This window comes from Pogona vitticeps, chromosome 2, assembly GCF_051106095.1.
Source record: "Pogona vitticeps strain Pit_001003342236 chromosome 2, PviZW2.1, whole genome shotgun sequence".
Taxonomy (NCBI): Eukaryota; Metazoa; Chordata; class Lepidosauria; order Squamata; family Agamidae; genus Pogona; species Pogona vitticeps.
Window position 1 is genome coordinate 211,655,655 of NC_135784.1, and position 22,633 is coordinate 211,678,287.

The 22,633-nt window shown below is 45.7% G+C and overlaps 1 pseudogene across 1 annotated transcript; it reads left to right on the forward strand.

Annotated features, from left to right (window-relative positions):
• The first annotated feature begins 9,328 nt into the window (after positions 1 to 9,328).
• LOC140704261 (E3 ubiquitin-protein ligase Topors pseudogene) lies at positions 9,329 to 13,153 on the forward strand (annotated as a pseudogene). Its single transcript, XR_013541419.1, has one exon. The product of XR_013541419.1 is annotated as an E3 ubiquitin-protein ligase Topors pseudogene (transcript).
• Positions 13,154 to 22,633: the final 9,480 nt, after the last annotated feature.

Consider the following 22,633-nt stretch of genomic DNA (forward strand, 5'->3'; position numbering starts at 1 on the left):
TAGATTGTGAGACTTGGCAAAACAGTCAACCTTGTAAGATCTGGGCAGGATTCAGGCAATGTCAGCATTAACAATGGATACGTTTGTCAAGTGGTGGCCAATTGGTTCCACATTTTCTTTAGCTTAGCTGCCAGTGCTGGTATATTATTTTTGTTCTGGCTTCCAACATTCCTATCTATTAGACCTAAGATATGCAGATTTTACAGTACTGTATTGCATCTGAGTGTGTGTTTGTATACAGTACTGTATATAATTTCCAGAGGGAGTAGCCATGTTAGTCTTCTGTTGCACAAACACTAAAGAAAAACATGTTAATCTTCAAGGTGCCACAAGGTCCATTGTTGTCATTTATGAAGGAGTTCTTGTGATGTGCACATGTGAGTACGCTTCCATACAGTCTCGTCACAACACCAGTATTTCCCCTGTAACTCTTTGACCATTTCTGTATAGTTCTTAGATATCTGGCTGTGGAGCCAGAGTTTGGGGGTTCGATTCCCTGCTGTTCCTCATGGGCGTAGAGTCAGCCTATGTGGCCTTGGCAAGCTGCACAGTCCCAGAGCGCCCCCAGAAGAATGGAATGATAAGCTACTCCTGACTCCTCTCTGGCTAGGAACCCCTTAAACCAGTGGTTTAGATGGTTGTAAAAATATCAACTGTAATTGGTAGAGTGATTCCAAGATTATGTTTGGAAGTGTTCATGTGAGTATGCAGTAGAGGAATATCTTTAGTAGCCTTAGCTGGGAGAAGGGGCAGAAGGCATGCCCAATTGACTTACTACAGTACTGGTGTGCGTGCAATATACCTATGCAAATTGTTCTCTCTCATCTGCTGGGCTGGGAGATAGGCTGTGAGGATGCTAAACACAGGCAGATTGCTTTGTGCTGAATATTTCAAAGGCGTCCTGTACAGGAGAGGATTTTGTGGTGGTGCAGATGTGCTGCCATTTGGAGAACTCTGTTGAGAAATGTGTTGAAAGGTACAGAGAAACGGACACTGAAAGGTGATCCAATGAATAGTGTTGTCGTTCTATTTCCAGGGTCATTGCTGGCTAACCAGGAGTGCCTTATGACTTATGTAAGCAAAATGGCACTACTTATGCACGAGCAGGAGATAAGCAGCAGGTCTGGGAAAACCAAAATTTACAGAAGTACCAAAAGTCTTCTGTAAAAAAAACTTTGGAATGGGGAATAGCCCCTTGCTGACTGAGTTAAGTCAATTACAACCAGCTTGGATAACTGAAACTATACACAGTTTCTATTTCTCAAGGCAATAAACTATATTCAATTTCTATTTCTCAAGCTGATATACTTAGCACAAGGAAGAGGGAATTTCCAGGACCATAGCCAATATTGTGGGAAGAACAAACAGGCTTTTCTGTAAAAGCAGAGCCATTTTGTTCAATGTGTGCAAAACTCACCTTAGCCATTAACTCAGATTAGGCATCCTTCACTCTCCAGAGACTATTGATCATTAACTCAAAACAACTGTAATCCTCAGTGTGCTTACATTGGTGTTAACATCCATCTGTGACAAACCCAGACCTACTGGGATATGTCACACAGTTACACTAAGCTGCCACCAACCATTCCCTGTAAGAAGTCACACAGACCAGGGATGGATTTTTAAACAATAAAAAGAATAAGGTTTATTTTAAATACACACAGGGAAAAATAAACAATCAGGTGAATAGGATAAAATAACGTGGCTTATTCTCACTCATACAAGCATACAGTTTGGTTCACCCAGAACCCTTAACTTAAAGCACAGACCCTGAACCTATCAGTTCTGGCTAACCAACAGACACCTGAACCTATCAGGTTGGTACTCTGACACACAGTAGTACCCTGTCTGACACACAGACTCCCACAACAGCTTCTTCTTCCCAGCTGCTGCTTCGTCACAACCCAGTGTCTCTCAGCATCTTCTCTTTCTCACCACACAGGCATCACATATTTATACAGTACAGCCCCTCCTCCTGATGTCCCGCCTTCCACTCCCCATAGGATGGAACTTTCCCTCCAAACCCATGACAGACAGGTAACATCAGTGCTGTATGTAACACCTCCCCTCTTTATAAGTTGTTTTGTAGGGGGAAAGCTAAGGTGCTTTTCACCAAAAAACAACCTGTATAAAATACACAACAACAGTTATACATACCATATTATACTTACTCATACTTACATTCTAAGTTAAACCATAGCAAATAGGCATTTAAACATTTACCATATACATTACATCAATTTTACCTTTATTCATACAAACCAAATTCAAAAAAACAGGTACATTTAACTTTTTTGTTCACCAAAATATGTACATAGTCCATGTTCTTTCGCCGTCTTCATTCTTCAGGTCTTCTTGATAAGGCGTCAGCAACACAGTTCACTGACCCTCTGACCACCTTCACTTCAAAGTCATAGTCCTGTAGGTTTAAAGCCCACCTCATAAGTTTACTATTGTGGGTTTTCATTGTCTTTAACCATTGCAATGGTGAATGGTCAGTACACAGAATAAAATGTCTTCCCCAGATGTAAGGCTTGGCCTTCTGGATCGCGTAGACTATGGCCAAACACTCCTTCTCCACGGTTGCCAAATGTCTCTCACCTTTTTGAAGTTTCCTACTCAGGTAGGACACTGGATGCTGGTCACCATTCTCATCCTCCTGGCACAGCACTGCTCCTACCCCGCTGTTAGACGCATCGGTGTAGATGATGAACTCCCGGTCGAAGTCTGGAGCACGCAGGACAGGATAGTTGATTAACGCCTCCTTCAACCTCTGGAACGCCGCCTCACAGTCGCTGGTCCACGGGATGCGGTCATCAGCCGTCTTCCTCGTCAGATCGGTCAGCGGAGCCGCAATCTCGCTAAACCTCGGGATGAACTTTCTGTAGTAGCCCACCAACCCAAGAAATGATTTGACCTTTTTCTTGGTGTTGGGTCTAGGCCAATCACGAACAGCTTCTATTTTGGCCTCCAGGGGTTTTATCATTCCTCCCCCTACCATGTGACCCAAGTATTTTATTTCTGGGCTACCCAGCTGACACTTGCTGGCCTTTACTGTTAGCCCTGCTGCACTTAACCTCTGCAGCACTAACTCCAGGTGTATCAGGTGATCTTCCCAGGTATTACTGAAGATCCCTATGTCGTCAATGTAGGCCACTGTAAAGTCACTGAGCCCTGCCAAGGTCTGGTCCATCAGCCTTTGGAATGTGGCTGGTGCATTTCTGAGACCAAAGCTCAGGACTCGAAACTCATAGAGACCAAAAGGGCTGCAAAAGGCAGTCTTTTCTTGATCCCTGGGATCAATTCTTAATTGCCAATATCCCTTTACCAGGTCCAATGATGAAATGAACCGACAACCCCCTATGGTTTCAATCAGGTTGTCTAGCCTGGGCATGGGGTAGGCATCAGGAGTGGTTACACGGTTTAATTTCCTGTAATCAACACAAAACCTAATGCTCCCATCAGGCTTGTCCACAAGGACTATCGGAGAGGACCAAGGGCTAGAAGAGGGGACGATTATGTTCTCCCTAAGCATCTCGTCCAGCTCCTTCCGCACCTTGTCCCTATAGGGTCCCGTTACTCGGTATGGGGATACTGCCTGCGGGGGTGCATCCCCTGTGTGGATCCGATGCATCACTCCCTTCACTATCCCCGGCTTGTTGGAAAACACCTGTTGATATTTGCTAAGCAGCATTTTTAGTTCTTGCTGCTGGTCTTGGGTGAGTGCAGGACTGATCTTTACCTCCTCTGGGTTGTATTTTACTTCCCCTCTACCCTCCCAGAAGGGTAATTCAGCTTCCTCACTCTCAGCTGCTTTTATCGCGAATAAAACCCTCTGTTCCCCTCTGTAGTAGGGTTTTAGGGCATTCACATGAACCACCCACCTTGCTTGGTTCTCCTCCTGCTCTATTAGGTAGTTCAGGTCTGACATCTTGGAAATGACCCTATATGGTCCTGCCCATTTGAGCTGCAGTTTATTCTCTCTGCAGGGCCTAAGCCAAAGCACTTCCTCCCCCGGGTCAAAGTGCCTCTCTCTAGCTTTGTGGTCATACCATGTTTTCTGTCTGACCTTCTGAGCTTGCAGGTTTTCTGCTGCCAGCTCTAGATTTCTCCTTAGGTCATTCATCAAGGTGTCTATGTAAGTCACAACGTCTTGCGGGTCATCCTGGGTGATCTGCTCCCAATTTTGTTTGATCAAATCAAGGGGCCCTTTCACCCTTCTCCCAAATAAAAGTTCAAACGGACTGAACCCGGTACTGGCTTGTGGCACTGATCGATAAGCAAACAAAAGGGATTGCAGCTTCTGGTCCCAATTGTTTGGATTCTCTGCCAAGTAAGCCCTAATCATGCGCATTAGAGTCCCATTGAACTTCTCAGTTAACCCATTACTTTCAGGATGATAGGCAGTGGTTTCCTTGTGCTTTATTCCACAGATTTGCCATAAGCGTTTCATGAGCTTTGATGTGAACGATGCGCCCAAATCTGTGATTATCTCTGAGGCAAATCCCATCCTGGACATATACCCCACCAAAGCATCGGCCACTGTGTTAGTTTCAATGTTAGTCAAGGGTATGGCTTCAGGATACCTTGTGGCATGGTCCACAATTGTTAGAATGAACCTGTTCCCCCTCTTTGTGGCCTTGGGCAAAGGTCCCACAATATCCACCCCTATGCATTTGAACGGAGTGTCAATCACAGGCAAAGGGCACAACTTTGCTTTGGTCCTGTCGCGGTTATTCCCCTGCCTCTGACACACATCACATTGTTTACAGAACTCCCTGATCTGCTTCCCTATGTCAGGCCAGTAGAAATTCTGTGTAATTCTCTGCTGTGTTTTGTTCACTCCTAAGTGCGCAGCAAACATGTCAGAGTGCCCCCTTTGTAAGATCATGGGGCGATACTTTTCAGGTACCACCAGCTGACTTCTGATCCCATCTCCCCCTTTTGAGATATTCCTCAGGGTTTCTCTATATAAAATCCCCTTTTTCTCCAGAAATCTCACTGGGGTTTCAGGTGTTAGCTGGGCGTCAGTCACCTGTTCAAAACACTTTTGGAGAGTGGCGTCTGCCTTTTGCTCCTGTCCAAATCTGCTGTCTGTGGTTAAGGTTTCCACCACAGCTTCTGAACTCCCCTCTGCTTCCGTCTCTGGCTCATCATTACCCCCCTGAACTGTCCCCGTGGTGGCTTGTGAGCGTGTAATCACTAGCACCCGTTTCACATGTTCAGCCAGGTCATTTCCCACGAGCACGGCTGCTGGCAGAGTCGATGAAATCGCTAGCCGCCAATCTCCCCTCCAGCCTTGAAAGTTGACAGGTACCTCTGCTACTGGCAGAGAGATTACCTGCCCCTCAATCCCTGCCACCTTTATGCTCTCATTTGGGATTATAAACTCCCTAGGAATAATATCTGGATGGCACAGGGTTACCTGGGAACACGTGTCCCGCAGCCCCCTATACTGACGGTCAAGTATTCCTACGTCCACCCCGGCTGTCTCAAACAACTGAGAATCTGTTTTTATCAGCAAGCAGCGCTTTACCTCCACAAGAGGACCATTTTCCTCAGCCTGATCAGCAGCAGTAGCTGTTCCAGACTGAGTAGCCATGGCAACAGGCTCCCTCAGGGACACTGAGCCTTGCTCTTTCTGGACACAGAACACAGCTTTTGGCTTGGTCCCACTAGCATTCTGAGGCACCATTCCTTTTAGCTGCTTTAATTTCTCACATTCTGAGATTAGATGACCCTTTCCCTGACAGAAATAACATTTTCTGGTGTATTTTGATTCTCTCTCCTCTTGTTTTGGTTTTCCCTCCAAAATCTGAGGTCTTTGTTTCATGTCTGAGGGCTTCCCTTCACCATGGGCCCCTCCCCCTTGCTGGCTTTTCCCTGGTCCCTGAGAGTACTTGCTGTAGGTTTCTTTGGGTTTACCTACAGATTTCCCCTCACCCAAGGGCTTTCTTATTTGGGAGATAAAATCTGCGATCTCTGCGGCTGCTGCCACAGATTTCGGTTTCCTTTCCCTCACCTGGAATTTCAATTCCCCATGCAGGACTGAATAGAACTGTTCCAGTGCTATCAAATCTTTAAGCTGCTCATAGGTCTCTATCCCTTCCTGCGATAGCCATTTCTCAAGCAGCCTCACCAATTGGGCCCCCACTTGGGTAAAAGTCTGTTCTGGTTTTTTTGTGAGGGACCTGAATCTTTGTCTCAGCTGCTCCGCATTTATCCCATGTCTGGCAAACACCAGTTTTTTAAACTCTGCAAAATCTTTCATCAGTTCCTCAGGCATCTCAGCATAAACCTCAGCCAGGCTACCACTGATTAAAGATCGCATGATGGTCATCTTCTCAGTTTCCCTCACTGAGAAGTCCACAAACGCTCTTTCCACTAAGGAAAAGAACACCTCAGGACAATCTCCCTTGTGGTACACAGGGAATTTCTTCAGGTCAGCTTTAGACAATTGGCCTCCCTCAGAATCCCTATTGTTATTATTGTTCTGGTTCATCAGTTCCAGTTTTCTTAATTCAAACGCCATTCTTTCTTTTTCCAGAGCAATTTTCTCTCTCTCTCTCTCTAATTCAAATTGCCGCTGTTTCTCCCTTTCCTCCCTTCTTTCTCTCTCTAATCTTTCTTCTCTTTCCCTTTCCTCCATTTCAAATTGCCTCATCCTCAGTTCATGCTGTTGGGCTATGAGCAATTTTCTGAGTTCTGGGTTCTGCTCTCCTGTGCTGTCACCCTGCACTGAGCCAAATTCATCCTCAGAACCTTGGTCAATCTGGGGGTCTTTCACATCACTCATTTCTGCCATCTGGCTTCGAGTCAAGGGCATAATCCCCCCTCAGAACAGGCTGCTTTACCAGTCAAGCCTCAAAATAAAACGACCACTTTTTTCCTTCTTGCCTCAGAACCAGCTCTCCCTAGAGATTGCTGCTGTTCTTCAGCACTAAATTGCAACAGTATCGAGTCAGAGCCTACCCCCCTCTGCTGGGCCTCTCAGCTGGCAAGCTAGATCACTGTTACTACGCAGTTTTGCCTCAGCTTTTTCCCGCCAAAACTAGGCTGCCTCAGAGCACCTTAATCTAAGTCTCCCCAGTTGGCACGTTCTTCTACTAGCGCACCTCCCCGTGAGGTACACCTAGAAGATTACCTACGCGCCTCAGACTGTCCCTGACTAGACCCCCCTTGCTCTGGGCACACCTGCCAAGGCTTTGCTGGACCGCTGGACAACTGGACCAGTCGTATCCCACACGCTGGACACCAATCAATGTGACAAACCCAGACCTACTGGGATATGTCACACAGTTACACTAAGCTGCCACCAACCATTCCCTGTAAGAAGTCACACAGACCAGGGATGGATTTTTAAACAATAAAAAGAATAAGGTTTATTTTAAATACACACAGGGAAAAATAAACAATCAGGTGAATAGGATAAAATAACGTGGCTTATTCTCATTCATACAAGCATACAGTTTGGTTCACCCAGAACCCTTAACTTAAAGCACAGACCCTGAACCTATCTGTTCTGGCTAACCAACAGACACCTGAACCTATCAGGTTGGTACTCTGACACACAGTAGTACCCTGTCTGACACACAGACTCCCACAACAGCTTCTTCTTCCCAGCTGCTGCTTCGTCACAACCCAGTGTCTCTCAGCATCTTCTCTTTCTCACCACACAGGCATCACATATTTATACAGTACAGCCCCTCCTCCTGATGTCCCGCCTTCCACTCCCCATAGGATGGAACTTTCCCTCCAAACCCATGACAGACAGGTAACATCAGTGCTGTATGTAACACCATCAACCACTTACTTCTGAGTGAACATATAACACTTGTCCTTAAGCAGCTATACAAGTACAGTCTCTCTTCTGAGTCCTTCAGTGAAGGGTTGAGGGTTCGTTGGAACATCACTATGTGCTGCAGATAAAAATCACTCTAAGATGCCCTCATTAGATCAATGCCTGGTCTAGTTCAGATCATAAAATAATAAGGTTACAGGGTCTTTAGAACTTCATCAGGCAAGGAAGGTTTATAAGAAAGCAAAACCGTAGCAGGGAAGAATGACCATCTCTGGAGCCCATTTGTTTCTTCATTTCTGAAGTCCTTCATGCAACCTGAAACCATTGCTTACATCTGGAAGAGCCTAACCACTTATACTTATGTTCCGCCCTGAGCCTGCCTAAATGCAGACTCTTATCACTAAAGCATTAGCTTGCTGCCTGCCTGTTCCTTTGTTTCATGCCTAGTCTGATGAAGAGTTGTGGGGAATTCGAAAGCTCGCAAGTGATTTTGTGCACTTGCAGTTGACCTAACAAAGGTAGAGCAAACCAATATAAGCAAGAAGGAAGAGATCAATCTCCTCCTGCTCATTAATATTGGAAATGTGGCTGCATTTAAATGTTATATCCTTAGAACAGGACCAGCAAACGGTAACCCTCCAGGCATTGTTGGACTGCAACTACCATCAGCCCTAGCTGGCATAACCAGTGGTGGGAGATCACGAGAGCTGCAGTTTGACATCTGGAGTGCTACCCTTTCTGCATCCCTGTTTCAAAGTAAGTGGGGAATATACAAAATCGGAGGACCAGCCTTCCCCTGGCACTCCTGTGTTGTGCTGTGGGTGAGGAGGCCCAGGCTGAAGGGGGCCCTGCAGCCAGATATCAAGGCAGCTTGGTGGCTTCCTCAGCTGCATCTCGGAAGTGGTGGGTCTAACGGAAGGAAGAGGGACTGGCGGGGCACAGTTTCCCATCTGGTCTGCCCATCCCTTCCTCCAAACAGAACCTGCTGAACAATTTTGCTACCCTCCTCACCCTACATAATTTGTGGTTATGTTGCTGCATGAGGTCTTGGCTATGTTCCAGCTGTGCACAGAATGCTGTTTTTCTTAATTTCTTATCACACATGTATGGGTGGCTGTGGGCATTGGACTGGATCTGGTTTGGGACAGGATGAAGTGTGCAAACAAAGTCCCTGGTTAGTTAAAATCCTTTTAAAGGAGCCGAGGGTGAGGGCATGCTCAGGCCAAGCTCAAGTGCCAGAGGCCCAAAGTGATCCCCAGCCGTCAGGGAGCCACATCGTGTATGCACACCTCCAAGGGCTCTCCTGGGCGATCATTCCAAGGACCTGATTCAGAACATGGCAGGTTGGCACTGACCCCTTCTTGTACTCTGAATCTATCTCCCAATGCCTGGGCCAGGGATACTGCTGTTAGAGCCTGCAGACCAATGTCTTTTATCCCCACCCATTGGGACTCCCGCTCCAAGCAGCTGCAGGAGCACCGGGAGCGTGCAGAGACAGCATACCGGCTTTCAAGAATCTCTCTTCTGGCAAGATGCTAAAAGAGGGCGATGGAAAGAGCAAATTGACTTTGAAGAGCAAATTGTAACATGGCAAATCCAGCTGCCATTGGGTGAACTGGTTGTCTAATGAAATAAAAAAGCCAGGGTGATGCCTGTAGGACAGACTGAGATGTGGTCTACATTGTTTGCTGGATAGCCTAGCGGGGAGGGATTGTGGAAATTAATAACAACAAAAGTGGTGAAGGGTCTCAGTTCTCCAACTATACTCTAAAAGTATATGAGATTGGCTGATCATTTATATAATTTTAGTTGATTAGCAACAATTAAGTTAAACACATGGCAATGATTATGTCTCTGTCTCTTTATTTTCAGAATTTCTCATCACTAGCAGGTGACTTTGTGGCAGATAGTTTTTCACCCAGATCTGGTGTGAACAAGCTGCATCAGACAATGTCATTATCAGATACATCTCCAGACTCTAAATGTCCAATCTGCCTGGACCGGTTTGAAAACACAGCTTATTTGGACCATTGTTGGCATCAATTCTGTTTCCAGTGTGTGCAGGAGTGGTCCAAAACCAAATCAGAATGCCCTCTCTGCAAACAGCCTTTTCATTCCATTGTACATAGTATGAGGTCCGAAGATGATTTTAAGGTGTACAGAGTAAGGCCTTCAGAAATAGACTCCTTTGCTAATCCTGATGGAAGGTGATTCCGTTACCGGACAACTTTGACGAGGGAACGCCGTGCATCTGGTCATCCTGGAAGAGGCTCCTCTTCTCGAAGGACAGCACCTCCACCTGATAATGGGATTTTGTTTGAAGATGGAGAGAGCTACAGAGATGTATCAGCTGAATTTTTTCGTAGAAATCCTGCCTGTCTTCACAGGCTGGTCCCGTGGCTGAAACGGGAATTCGCAGTCCTGTTCGGTGCTCATGGGTCTCTAGTCAATATTGTACAACATATCATCCTGAATAACATGACAAGGTACGACCTAGAGAGCCCAGCATTTGCTGATGACTTGAAGCCTTTTTTACTCCATTACACAGAACACATTTTACATGAATTTATCAGTTATGTCAGAAGCTCTTTTAACACAGAGGCATATGATCAGCATGCAAATTATGACTGTCCAGCTCCATCACGTGAAGAAGGCAGCCATTCTGAGTCCTCCATTATTACAATCTCTCCAGAAGATGTGGGTTCCCAGCAAGCAGAACAGAATGCCTTCACAACTGATATCGGCCAGGCCCCTTGGGATGATGAAACACCCGGTCCATCTTACTTGAGCTCCGAGCAGGTCCGTGCCGCTGTGTCTACTTTGGACACTTCAGAAAGCTCTGAGGAAGAGCCCTCCACAAATACAAGAGATTTGCAGGCACAGCTGCCAGCTCCTGTGGAGATGAATGGGGACAGTTGTGATTTGTCCGACAACTGTGTAATTGTTGGGTATGTGAAGCCACTGGCAGAGAGGACACCTGAAGTTGTGGAGTTGTCTTCGGACTCTGAGGAATCAGTTGATGATGGGAAAGGTGAAGGTGTGAAGAAAACGAAGCCCGTCCAATACCTCAGTTTTAATGATACAGATGCAAGTGGCCATGCATCGCCATTCTCTGTGAGGTCACAGGGAATGGTAGTCCTAGTTATACCAGCAACATGGCTGCCTCAAATGAAAAAAAAATCCAGAAGGACTGACAAAGACGCAGCTAAAACGAGAGAGCCTAGTTGGGTACAGAGTTCACCTACAGAGAGAGAAGGCTATGATTCATCCAAGACTCGGAAATCTGGGTCCCATGCACAGCATTCTCACAGAGAGCGCCATGGCCTGAAAAGTAAGCGGAAGCGTCATAGCACGGAAAAACGCAAGAAGAAAAAAGATGGTAGCAAACATAAGCACAAGAAGGATAAGAAGAGGTCCAGAACGCATGACAAGGGTCTGTCTGGTAAAAGCCAAACCTTTCCCTGAGCAGTGAAAGTATTGAATCCCGAGAGCAAAGATGAAAGAGACGGCAGAGAGAAAGAGGGAAAAAATATCCAGAAGCCCAAGAGTGAAGAAAACTTATGAAACAAAACCCAGAAGAAAAAGAAGAAGGGAGAGGAAGCCAAACAGCCAAGAGGCCGTAGCAGACGTCAGTATTACTACTACAACAGAAGCAGATCAAGTAGCAGATCTCACAGTCCTCCTCAAGGATGTGACAGGACAAGATCCGAGAAGCCCAGTGGGAAAAGGAAATACAAGACCCGTCACCTGGAGAGGTTTGACAGGGGAAACAAAGAGGCCTCTTCCCCAAAAGAAGGCAGTACCTTTGGGAAACTTTTGCCAAAGTGCCCGGACTCTTACAAAAGAGCATCTAGCTTCTTGGACAGTCCATGTGAGGCAGATACCTCAGAGAGAAAGAGGAAAAGAGTGTCCAGAAGCCCAGGTGTGGAGATAATTAATGAAACAAAATCCAAAAAGAAAAGAAGGGAGAAGTATCTCGGCTCCTCTCCAATGGCTTCTCCCGTTATGATTACAATTGACAGTGACAGTGACAGTGATAAAACCGCTGAAATCTAGGCCTATTTAGGATGGGACAACTTCGTTTCCTGGAGTCCTGAAGTCTCACAATATGAGAGAGAGGGAGAATCTCCATCAGCATACTTGGAGGCTAGAGACTCCAGATGTGACAGAGTTGGTGAGAGAGAAAATATGGACAAGGATAGCATAGGAGATGAGACTCCAAAGAGAGTTGGACAGATAGAAGGATGGGACAATGGACACACACCTGTGGTGGAGAGCAGCACGTCAGTTGGTGCTGGACATGAGCTGAGCAATCGAGAAATGGAATCTTTGGGGCAGCTACCAACTGACAAAACGTCCCTGCTGTTAAACCTGAGGGAGAAGCTGACTGAGCATTCCCATCCGCTGGACTCTTCAGGGCAGAATGTATAGCATTGCCAAGAAAATGCTTTTTGAATAGATTATCCCCCCTCACCCCCGACCTTTTCTGAAAGCACCAAACCCCCTTGTGGTTGCTGTGCTAAGAGTTATGAAATTACTTCTGTATGAAGTATTTGTCACCCTCAAATTTTGATACTGAAATCAAAAGAGTATTGCTAATTACTGCCACCTCCTTTTACTTCAAACTGTGTTTTCTGTGCCACAAAATCATATTGTATTTTCCCTCTGTAATATAAATCCCTTGTATCTTTGTGGGTTTTTTTAAAATGTAGAGCTAGAAAATACTTTTAATGGTTAGTGTTTAAAAAAATGAAGAGGAAAGACACAGGTTTTTAAAATATATTTAATTTACAGAACCCATCTTGTTCTTTGTCAGACTGAGGCCTTTTTCCCCTCATCTGGGGCCTCTAGTATTTTTTAGACTTTGGATTAATCACGGGTTGAGCTGTTTGTCTGTGCTGCCTTTGTTTCTCAAGCAGACATGGTTGCTTCCTCTTTGCTGCTCTCTGTCTCTGAGTATATATCTGTGCTACCCAGTTATGTATGTTAGATGCTTAATCTGCCATGGGAGCATGCTCTTGAATTCTGGGATTTGTAGTTGGGTGAAGTATTTAGCATTTTCTGCTACACAGTTCAGGGGGAGTCCCTCAGAAATCTTCAACAGAGACTTCTACACCCCTCACTAAACTTCTAATCCCAGGATTTCGTAGGATGGAGCCATGGCAGATAAAATGGCGTCAAATTACTCTAATTGTAGTGTATTGATATTCTCTACGTCTTCCTTGCTTATATGTGATGCTGAGGCTGTTATTTATGCAAGTCCTTCACTATAGTTTCAGAATAAAACGTTCTCTGCAACCTGTTTCAAAGTTATTGTTCAATAAAGATTAATTTATTTTTCTGGAAAAAAATGCTTTTTGTTCTCTAGTTTGTGAAGGCAAGTCTATGCCCATGAATGCCGCCCGGTCCAGATGGGCAACACACAAGCTTGGTTATTGCAAAACAAAACAAATCAAAACAAAAAACCATTTCCCCAAAATAAGACCTAACCTGAAAATAAGTCCTGATTTTTCAGGATGCTTGTAATATAAGCCCTACCCCCAAAATATGCCCGAGTTGAGTGAAACCCCGCCCTCCACCATTGTCCGGCAACTGGAAGATGACATGACTGTATTTGAATACATGTAGATTGTTGTACATGAATAAATAAATAAAGAATACACCCCCTGAAAATAAGTCCTTATGCCTTTTTGGGAGAAAAATAATAATATAAGACCCTGTCTTATTTTTGGGGAAACACGGTAGCAACAACCAAAAATCAACAAAAAACAGGAATCTGGAGTGCAGGAATCTGCAAGTAATTGACTGTTTCCATCTGCTTTCCATTGCTTTTGTTAGGATAATCTGTTTTTATACGGTTTCATTATAGTTGAACACTGTCCTGTGTGAGCCAGATATAAGAAATCTGGGAGTGTTAAAACACTCTTGTACCAGCAAGCAGGTACATCTGTGATGAAGTCTAGCGACACCAAGTTCAGTTTTAAAGCACTGGTTCTTAACCTTGGGTTACTCAGGAGTTTTGGACTGCAACTCCCAGAAGCCTTCACCACCATCTATGCTAGCTGGGGTTTCTGGGAGTTGCAGTTCAAAAACATCCGAGTAACAAAGGTTAAGAACCACTGCTTTAAAGCAAACAAGACGAGTAAGGGTCTGGGGAGGGGCTGTGAAAGCATCCTTTAATAAACTCAGACATTCACGTTCACAGATTCCCCCCCCCTTTAGGATGCTTTCATAGACCCCTTAGACCAGGGGTCTCAAACATGTGGCCCGGGGGCCATTTGCAGCCCGCCGGATGAGAGTTTTTGGTCCCCGCCTTGCCTGCCCCACCGAAGCGCCCACGCGTCCTCTGCTGTGAATAGTCAAAAAAAGCCTCGCCTCACTTGCCAGCTCTTTCCCAGGACAGCGCCTCTTGCACCCACCATCCGGAACTGCAGCCTGCCAGCCAGGCCACCTGAGTTTGCCTTTTTTTTGAGGGGGGGGGCTCAGAGGAAGTTTGCTGGATCTCCGTGTGTCTTTCTGTGCGTGTGTGCGTGCATGCCCCATCCCATTCAGTTTAATTTTGCGGGTACCAGTGCGGGCTTTTCTCCTTTGGCAAGGCAATTCTGTGAGGCTTTAATTTTTTTTAATGTCATGCCCTCCTCCCCCCAGATAGTCAGTCGCCGGTGCTCCCTCCCTTCTCCACTTCTTCGTCTTGCTGCTGCTGGTGGTGATAGTGAAGAAGGAGCCGGAAGGGGTCGTGGTCAGCAACGAGAGCTTGTGCGCCCCTCCTCCTCGTCTCGGAGCCCCAGCTGGGCTAAGGAAACTCCTGGGCGGCTTCCTCGGGCTCTTGCTCCACTTGGCGGAAAATCTGATGCGGCCCAGACTCTGCCTCCAGCGGCCCCTAGGTAAATTGAGTTTGAGACCCCTGCCTTAGACTGTCTTAATGCAAGCTCTATATACTCATGGCATAGATTATCTGATCCAAAAATACACAAAGGATCAAAAATACAAATCCAACAAATACGTTCTTAACTATCCCAAATTTGGAATCCAGCTGGTTAACCAGCTCCAGTATAAACCTTTATCCTGAGTAATATGAGTAGCCAATTTATGCAACTTGTTGGAGTAAGTTCCCATGCCTGTGGAGTTTCTGGAGAAGCACACACTGGAATCAAACAGCTGGTCAACATGTGCCCTGTATTGATTCCTCCCTCCAAACAGGAATCCTGCTGATCTCCCACTAGGGCTGCAACTCGTAGCCAAATGTTATCGTCCCCCTCCAAGAGTCCCCACTCTGGGCCCGAGAGGGGCTTTGGGTTAGCAGTGCCTTCCACTAACACTGTTTGTGTGGTGTTAGTATCAAGGCCCAGCCTTACTGCTCCTGTTGCCGCTGTTACCAGCCTCAGGAATTTGGCCCCTCTCAAGGATACTCTAGGGAGGTGTCTGGGACTTCAGGTTTCTCTTCATGGGCCCCATCAGCTTCATAACACTTTTTCTCATAGAGCGGTTTGGGTCTAGACATAACCGCCACCATGCAGGCTGTCTAACTGTTATAATGATTTCGTGGCATGGGGACTATCCACATAATTTTCTTTACATTATCCAACCTGATTGCCTGGAGAAGTGTCCTTTGATGTGTTGACACCTACTGGAGCAGTATGTATTGGGGGGGGTAACACTTGGGGCTGGCTAATTATTACTACCAGAAGAGAGAGCATCATCCACGCTCCCATAGCCCTCATCGTGGGTCTTGAGAGGTTTAAAGGTACAAGCCCATCACCAGGACCTGTGTACTCGGTAGCAGGGGGAACGATCATGCATCCTCAATACGATTATTCCCACCCACCAAAGTGGATAAGGATCAGAGGAATTTGGCATCCAATATAGACCCAACTTGTATCCATGCAAGCTACCTGTACCTCCTTACTGTGTCCAGATCAGGTCTACCATAAATTTACACACCACCTTGAATCAGGTGGTGGCACCTGGAGCGTATCAGGAACACAATGACTACAGAAACAGACCTTATGGGTTTAGGGTCACCTGGCAATCGGGGCTCTTGCAACAGAAAAGTTCCGACAGCTGGGACTGGTTCACTCGGCATCAGGGATCTTCTGTTCCCAACACCATTTGAATTGCTGTACCCAACAACAGAAGAAAAACAGACCAACAAGAACACCTAATACTATGACAATGGCATAATCCGCCTCCCAAAAGTCAAGAGTATTCTTCATGTGTCTGTACTGAACAGAAGCTTTAGTCCTTCCTCTGCGTCTCCATCCTGGTTCCGAACTCTATGGACGTTCCAGGTGTCCGGAGCTTTCACCTTCTTGACTCAGGTGTGATGGATCCACGGCCTGAATCCCTCCACCTTCAGTGTTGTGCCAGAAGTGAGTAGGACTGCCGCTGGCTACGGCCATTTGGGCTCCAACGGGCGTGAGTTCCAGACCTTGACCACTACGTAGTCCCCTGGCTGGCTCTCGTGCACGAGCGTCGCTCGGTCAGCCCTGCGGAGTGAAGAGAAGACAAAGAATGCGAGAGAAACTGCACACAGTTTCGGATCAGCGCATCACCTGTCACATTTGCATCTACAGTTTGTTCCAGATCCGTGAGGGGCCAAGGCTCTCCTGTAGACTCTCAAAAGGGGACAACTTAAGCTTTCCCCGGGGACAGGTCCTGACACTAATAAGGGCCATAGGAAAGTCCTGTGGCCACTCAATGTTGCTATCCTGACTATTATTATTATTATTATTATTATTATTATTATTATTATTATTATTATTATTATTATTATTATTATTATTATTATTATTATTATTATTATTATTATTATTATTATTATTATTATTATTATTATTATTTTGCCATTGCCGTCTTAAGCCGCCCATTCATTCATTCAACCATTCCTGAAGTGTGTGGTCGATATCTTCTACCGAATTCCAAGGGCTGATGCCATTTTCTGGGTGACGGATGATGTGACCCATGTGCTGCATTATTTCTCTGGCATTTCAAACATGATGTTACAGTTCCTTTTAAGATGGGCCGTACTGGTGCCTGGGTGAGAAAATACTTTTTCTATTGTACTATCAAGTTTTCCTCCCCTAAGTGCTCTTGTTCACACTGTTTCCTGACCAAGGAGGGGATCATTGCTTTGGGGACCAGCAAACAGGCGTTGCTGTCTGTCAATCGCTGATCTTGGTGGATCGGGTGTCCCTCCTGTGTCCATTGTTGCTCTTCCTCGCTATACGAAGGGAATTCCGGGAGGCCCAGGCCTACAAACAGGACCGAGGATTCTACCTGGTCGCTGCTTGCCTTGCTTCTGCATCACCAGCACTGTTTCCAAGGAACGAATGGAAGCCGGCTGATCTGTACTCTACCACTAGGGGGAATTTTCCACCCTTTTTTTCTTCTTTTGACCTAAGGTGAACTTAGGTCAAAAAAAGTTCAGGAAAGGAGTGGGGGGGGGGAGCCAGGGAACAATTTTAAAATCACACTTAAAATCTTTTTTTCAACCAAGCCATTTGAACTGCATTTTAAAGCCTGTTTGCAAGCCAACATTCTTCCTCCACAGAATTCCTCAGCACAAAGAGAGACATGACTCTGAACTGCATTTTAAAGCTCTTTTTCATCCAAGGCAAACCAAAAGGCAGGAAAGGAGGGAGGGAGATAACGGTGGGGAAAGAAAGAAAGAAAGAAAGAAAGAAAGAAAGAAAGAAGGAAGGAAGGAAGGAAGGAAGGAAGGAAGGAAGGAAGGAAGGAGAGAGAGAGAGAAAGAAAGAGAGACGTGACTCTGAACTGCATTTTAAAGCTCTTTTTCATCCAAGGCAAACGAAAAGGCAGGAAAGGAGGGAGGGAGGTAAAGGTGGGAAAGAAAGAAAGAAAGAAAGAAAGAAAGAAAGAAAGAAAGAAAGAAAGAAAGAAAGAAAGAAAGAAGGAAGGAAGGAAGGAAGGAAGGAAGGAAGGAAGGAGAGAGAGAGAGAAAGAAAGAGAGACGTGACTCTGAACTGCATTTTAAAGCTCTTTTTCATCCAAGGCAAACGAAAAGGCAGGAAAGGAGGGAGGGAGGTAACGGTGGGGAAAGAAAGAAAGAAAGAAAGAAAGAAAGAAAGAAAGAAAGAAAGAAAGAAAGAAAGAAAGAAAGAAAGAAAGAAAGAAAGAAAGAAAGAAAGAAAGAAAGAAAGAAAGAAAGAAAGAAAGAAAGAAGGTCATCACTGGGGCACACAGACCCCTCAGACAAAGGTTTGTGCTTTGAAGGACAAAAAGAGAGAAGGCAGATAGAGAGAGTGAGAGTGAGTGAGTGAGAGAGAGAGGACAGTAGGGGGGAAAGACAGTTTTTGGAGGCTAAAACCACACATTTTAAACAAAACACATTTTAAGGACAACATTTTAAAAACCAGTAAGTTTAAAAAAAACACGTTTTAACAGGAACAACACATTTTAAATCAACCAACCAACACAACCCAACACAACCACCCAACCACCACCTTTTAAAACAAAAGATGGGTCACTTAGCTTTTGTTGCCTTCTGGAGGACATCACTGCCAGGTAGAGGTCCCCTCCTCTGGGTCATCTTCTTCAGAGGGTCCCTGTCACTGTCTCTTTGCTGCAGGCTCCATCTTGGTGAAAAATCTGTCCAATGTTGCCTGTTTTGTCCTGTTCTGGAGAATCTTCCTGAAGTGGCTGACGGTGTCATCATTCACCATGTCCATAACTCTTCCTGTCACAGTCCTGTTTGGGTGGTGCCTCTCAAAGACGTCCTGGCACTCGGTCCACATCTGGCAGATGGATTCGATCTCCTTGCTGCTTACCTGTGCTGCCTCTGCCTCTTCCTGAGTGGAAAGCTCCTCCACAAGAGCCTTCTGCTGCTCGCTTTGCAATTCTCCAAGTTCTTCTGTGGTCAACTCCTCTTTTTGGTCTTCAAACAGCTCCTCTGCATTCTCCTCGTTGACATTCAGACCCATGCCTTCACCCATGAAGACGATGTCCCTCACCACCTGTTCAACAGTCACCTCAGTGCCACTGTCTGTGGCACATTCTGGCCACAGTTTCCTCCAGGCTGAGTTCAAGGTCCGAGTTCTGACATCTTGGCAGGCCTTGTCAATGAGTCTGACACAGTGGAGGACATTGAAATATGTCTTCCAGAACTCTGTCAGGGTCAGGGATGTCTCCTCGATGATGTTGAAGCACCTGCTGAAGGGTGCCTTTGTGTACAGCTTCTTGAAGTTGCTGATCACTTGCTGGTCCATGGGCTGCACAAGAGGTGTTGTGTTGGGCGGGGGGGAGGAACTTGCCCCTGATGAAATCCTCATTGATGTCCTCCACCAAGAATGTCAACTTTTTCTGCTACTTCTGATCAACATCTGGTCTTGAAACAAGCTGTCTCCAGCTTGAGATATTAGCCCAAGTCCTGTTGCTTAGTGTAATAGATTGCACAAGAGTAGGCAACTGAATCAGTGGGGATTTGGCGAGTCAGTTACCCTTCAGTTCCATTGATTCAAATGAGCCTACTCTAACTGACTTTCTTAAATTGCAGTTAGATTAGGCCCGTTTGACTTAATAGGAGCTGACTCTATAAATTTTAATTGATCCAATGGGCCTGTTCTGGTGCAATTTACTACATAAAGCAACGGGATCTTGGTCAATTTGACTTGGTCCAAAGGAAGTAGAGTTGGTGGGTGGGGAAGATGGACTCTGCGAGGGGAGCTATATGCTGTCTTAATGTTTTTCTTTGAATGCTGAGAGTTTTGAAATTCCATGATCCTTCAACCTTTCTCAAGCTCTAGTTTTACGGTAAAGCACTGAAAAACTTTAAATTAAAAGTTGATATGAGTCTTTTGGTAGTGTGTGCTGTTGTTATGTGCCATTAAGTCATTGTAGTGAAGGAGACAGGGCGGCAGAGGCCCTCATTGGAGTGCCGTCTCTCCCCAAAGCCCACAGAGGAATTCAAAACGTCTCCTCTACTGACTCCGCCCTGGATGGTACATCAAAGTTTGGACACCCGAGAGTTGGAATCCAGCATGAAAGGGTTAAATGTGTCCACGCAGACAGAGGGTGTTTTGGCGGGAAAAGAGGAAAGGGGACGGCCCACAATAGAGGTGGGTCTGGGGGATATCAAGAGGGAGAGAGACAACATACGGGGGGGGGGGGCGGGGGGAGCTAATTTGGCTACAAGACCCATAGACTGGGTTATGGGAGCAGGTGAAAATCCCCCGGGAAGAGGCCGATTATAGAAAGAGAAAAGGACTACCTCAAAGACCTTCCTACTGGGGGGAATCTGAAGCGAGGGAGCGGAGAAGGAGGCTGAAGGAAGAGAGGGAAGTGGTGGCTCATGAAGCTGAAGAACGGCGGCTATGGTGAGCAGAGGAGGTGTGTCGGATGAGACACATCCAGGACTGTAGGGGACCTACCCGGGAGAGGGGTCCCCGTTGTGGGCTTACGAGGGACATGATGAGACCCTGCCGCTATTGACGGAGGAGGAGGTTGATCAAGAGTTACCAGGGTATGACCCTGTTATTCCAGGACCTTGGGCACTTAAATCTACTAATCGCTTTGAAATCGAACTTTGGTCACCCTTGAGAGACACGTTGGTCCCTCAAGAGAAGTTACACAAGTGCAATGTTACTGAGTTATTCATGTTTGATGAAGAAATAAAAGTCATTACAAGATTTTGAAGCACCTGCTACGTCTGGTTTATCATCCCCAACCCATGATAACCCAGAATGTCCTGACCTCAGCAGTCCTGCTCCGTTCTTACAAATGCAAGCCTGTGGCTCCCTTTAGGGATTCAAACAATCTCGTATTCAGTCTTCCTCTTTTTCTGCCACCTTCAACCTTTCCCAGGATTATTGTCTTTTCCAGGGAATCATGCTTTCTCATGATGTGCCCAAAATAGGACAGGCCAGCTTCAGCATTTTCGCCTCCATATACGGTATAGATAAGGCTTGATTTGATCTAGGAGTCACTGGTCTTTCTGACCGTCCAGAGTATCCACAAAGCTCTCACCGAGCACCACATTTCAAATGAATGATTACCCCCGCTGTCTGCTCTTTTTTTTCCAAAATTGTCACGTACGGTGCCCAGATGTGCTTTACATGGTTCCTAAGTATTTGGCTACCTATGGGACTTGTTGCTGCTTCTGGTTTTCAGATTGTGAGACTTGGCAAAACAGTCAACCTTGTAAGATCTGGACAGGATTTAGGCAATGTCAGCATTAACAATAGATGACGTTTGTCAAGTGGTGGCCAGTTGGTTCCACATTTTCTTTAGCTTAGCTGTCAGTGCTGGTATATTATTTTTGCTCTGGCTTCCAACATTCCTATCTATTAGACCTTTATATTGTTGCATCTGAGTGTGTGTTTGTATACAGTATATAATTTCCAGAGGGAGTAGCCGTGTTAGTCTTTTGCTGCAGAAACACTAAAGAAAAACATGTTAATCTTCAAGGTGCTACAGGGTCCATTGTTGTCATTTACAAAGGAATTCTTGTGATGTGCACGTGAGTACGCTTCCATACCGTCTGGTAAGAACACCAGTATTTCCCCTGTAACTCTTTGACCATTTCCTGGATAGTTCTTAGATATCTGGCTGTGGAGCCAGAGTTTGGGGGTTTGATTCCCTGCTGTTCCTCATGGGCGTAGAGTCAGCCTATGTGGCCTTGGCAAGCTGCACAGTCCCAGAGCGCCCCCAGAAGAATGGAATGATAAGCTACTCCTGACTCCTCTCTGGCTAGGAACCCCTTAAACCACTGGCTTAGATGGTTATAAAAATACCAACTGTAATTGGTAGAGCGATTCCAAGATTATGTTTGGAAGTGTTCATGTGAGTGTGCAGTAGAGGAATATCTTTAGTAGCCTTAGCTGGGGGAAGGGCCAGAAGGCATGCCCACTTGACTTACTACTGGGGTGCGTGCAATATACCTATGCAAATTGTTCCCCCTCATCTGCTGGGCTGGAAGATGGGCTGTGAGGATGCTAAATGCAGGCGGATTGCTTTGTGCTGAATACTTCAAAGGGTTCCTGTTCAGGGGAGGATTCTGTGGTGGTGCAGATGTGCTGGCATTTGGAGACCTCTGTTGATTTGAGAAATGTGTTGAAAGGTACAGAGAAACGGACACTGAAAGGCAATCCAAGGAATAGTGCTGTCATTCTGTTTCCAGTGTCTTTGCTGGCTAACCAGGAGTGCCTTGTGGCTTATGTAAGCAAAATGGCACTACCTATGCACGAGCAGGAGATAAGCAGCAGGTCTGGGGAAACCCAAAGTTTACAGAAGTACCAAAAGTCTTATTTAGAAAAAAAACCATTGGAATGGGAAATAGCCCTTTGCTGACTGAGTTAAGTCAACTACACCCAGCTTGGATAACTGAAACTATGTTCAGTGTCTATTTCTCAAGCGGATATACTTAGCACAAGGAAGGGGGAATTTCCAGGGCCATACCCAATATTGTGGAAAGAACAAACCGGCTTTTCTTTAAAAGCAGAGGCATTTTGTTCAATGTGTGCAAAACTCACCTTAGCCATTAACTCAAATTAGGCATCCTTCAGTCTCCAGAGACTATTGACCATTAACTTAAAACAACTGTAATCCTCAGTGTGCTTACATTGGTGTTAACATCTATCAACCACTTACTTCTGAGTAAATATATAACACTTATCCTTAAGCAGCTATACAAGTAACCACATCACAGCACACCCTTTCTCTTTGCCATGGAGGCAGCTTAAAGCACGATTTTTCAGGTTAACTTTTGAATTACATTGTAAATTGTTGAAACACATATCCAAAGCATCCTCAGGATTTGTACACAAGGCAACTTTAAGGTAATGTAGAATACAGGACCACTTGTGGGCTCTTGGCATG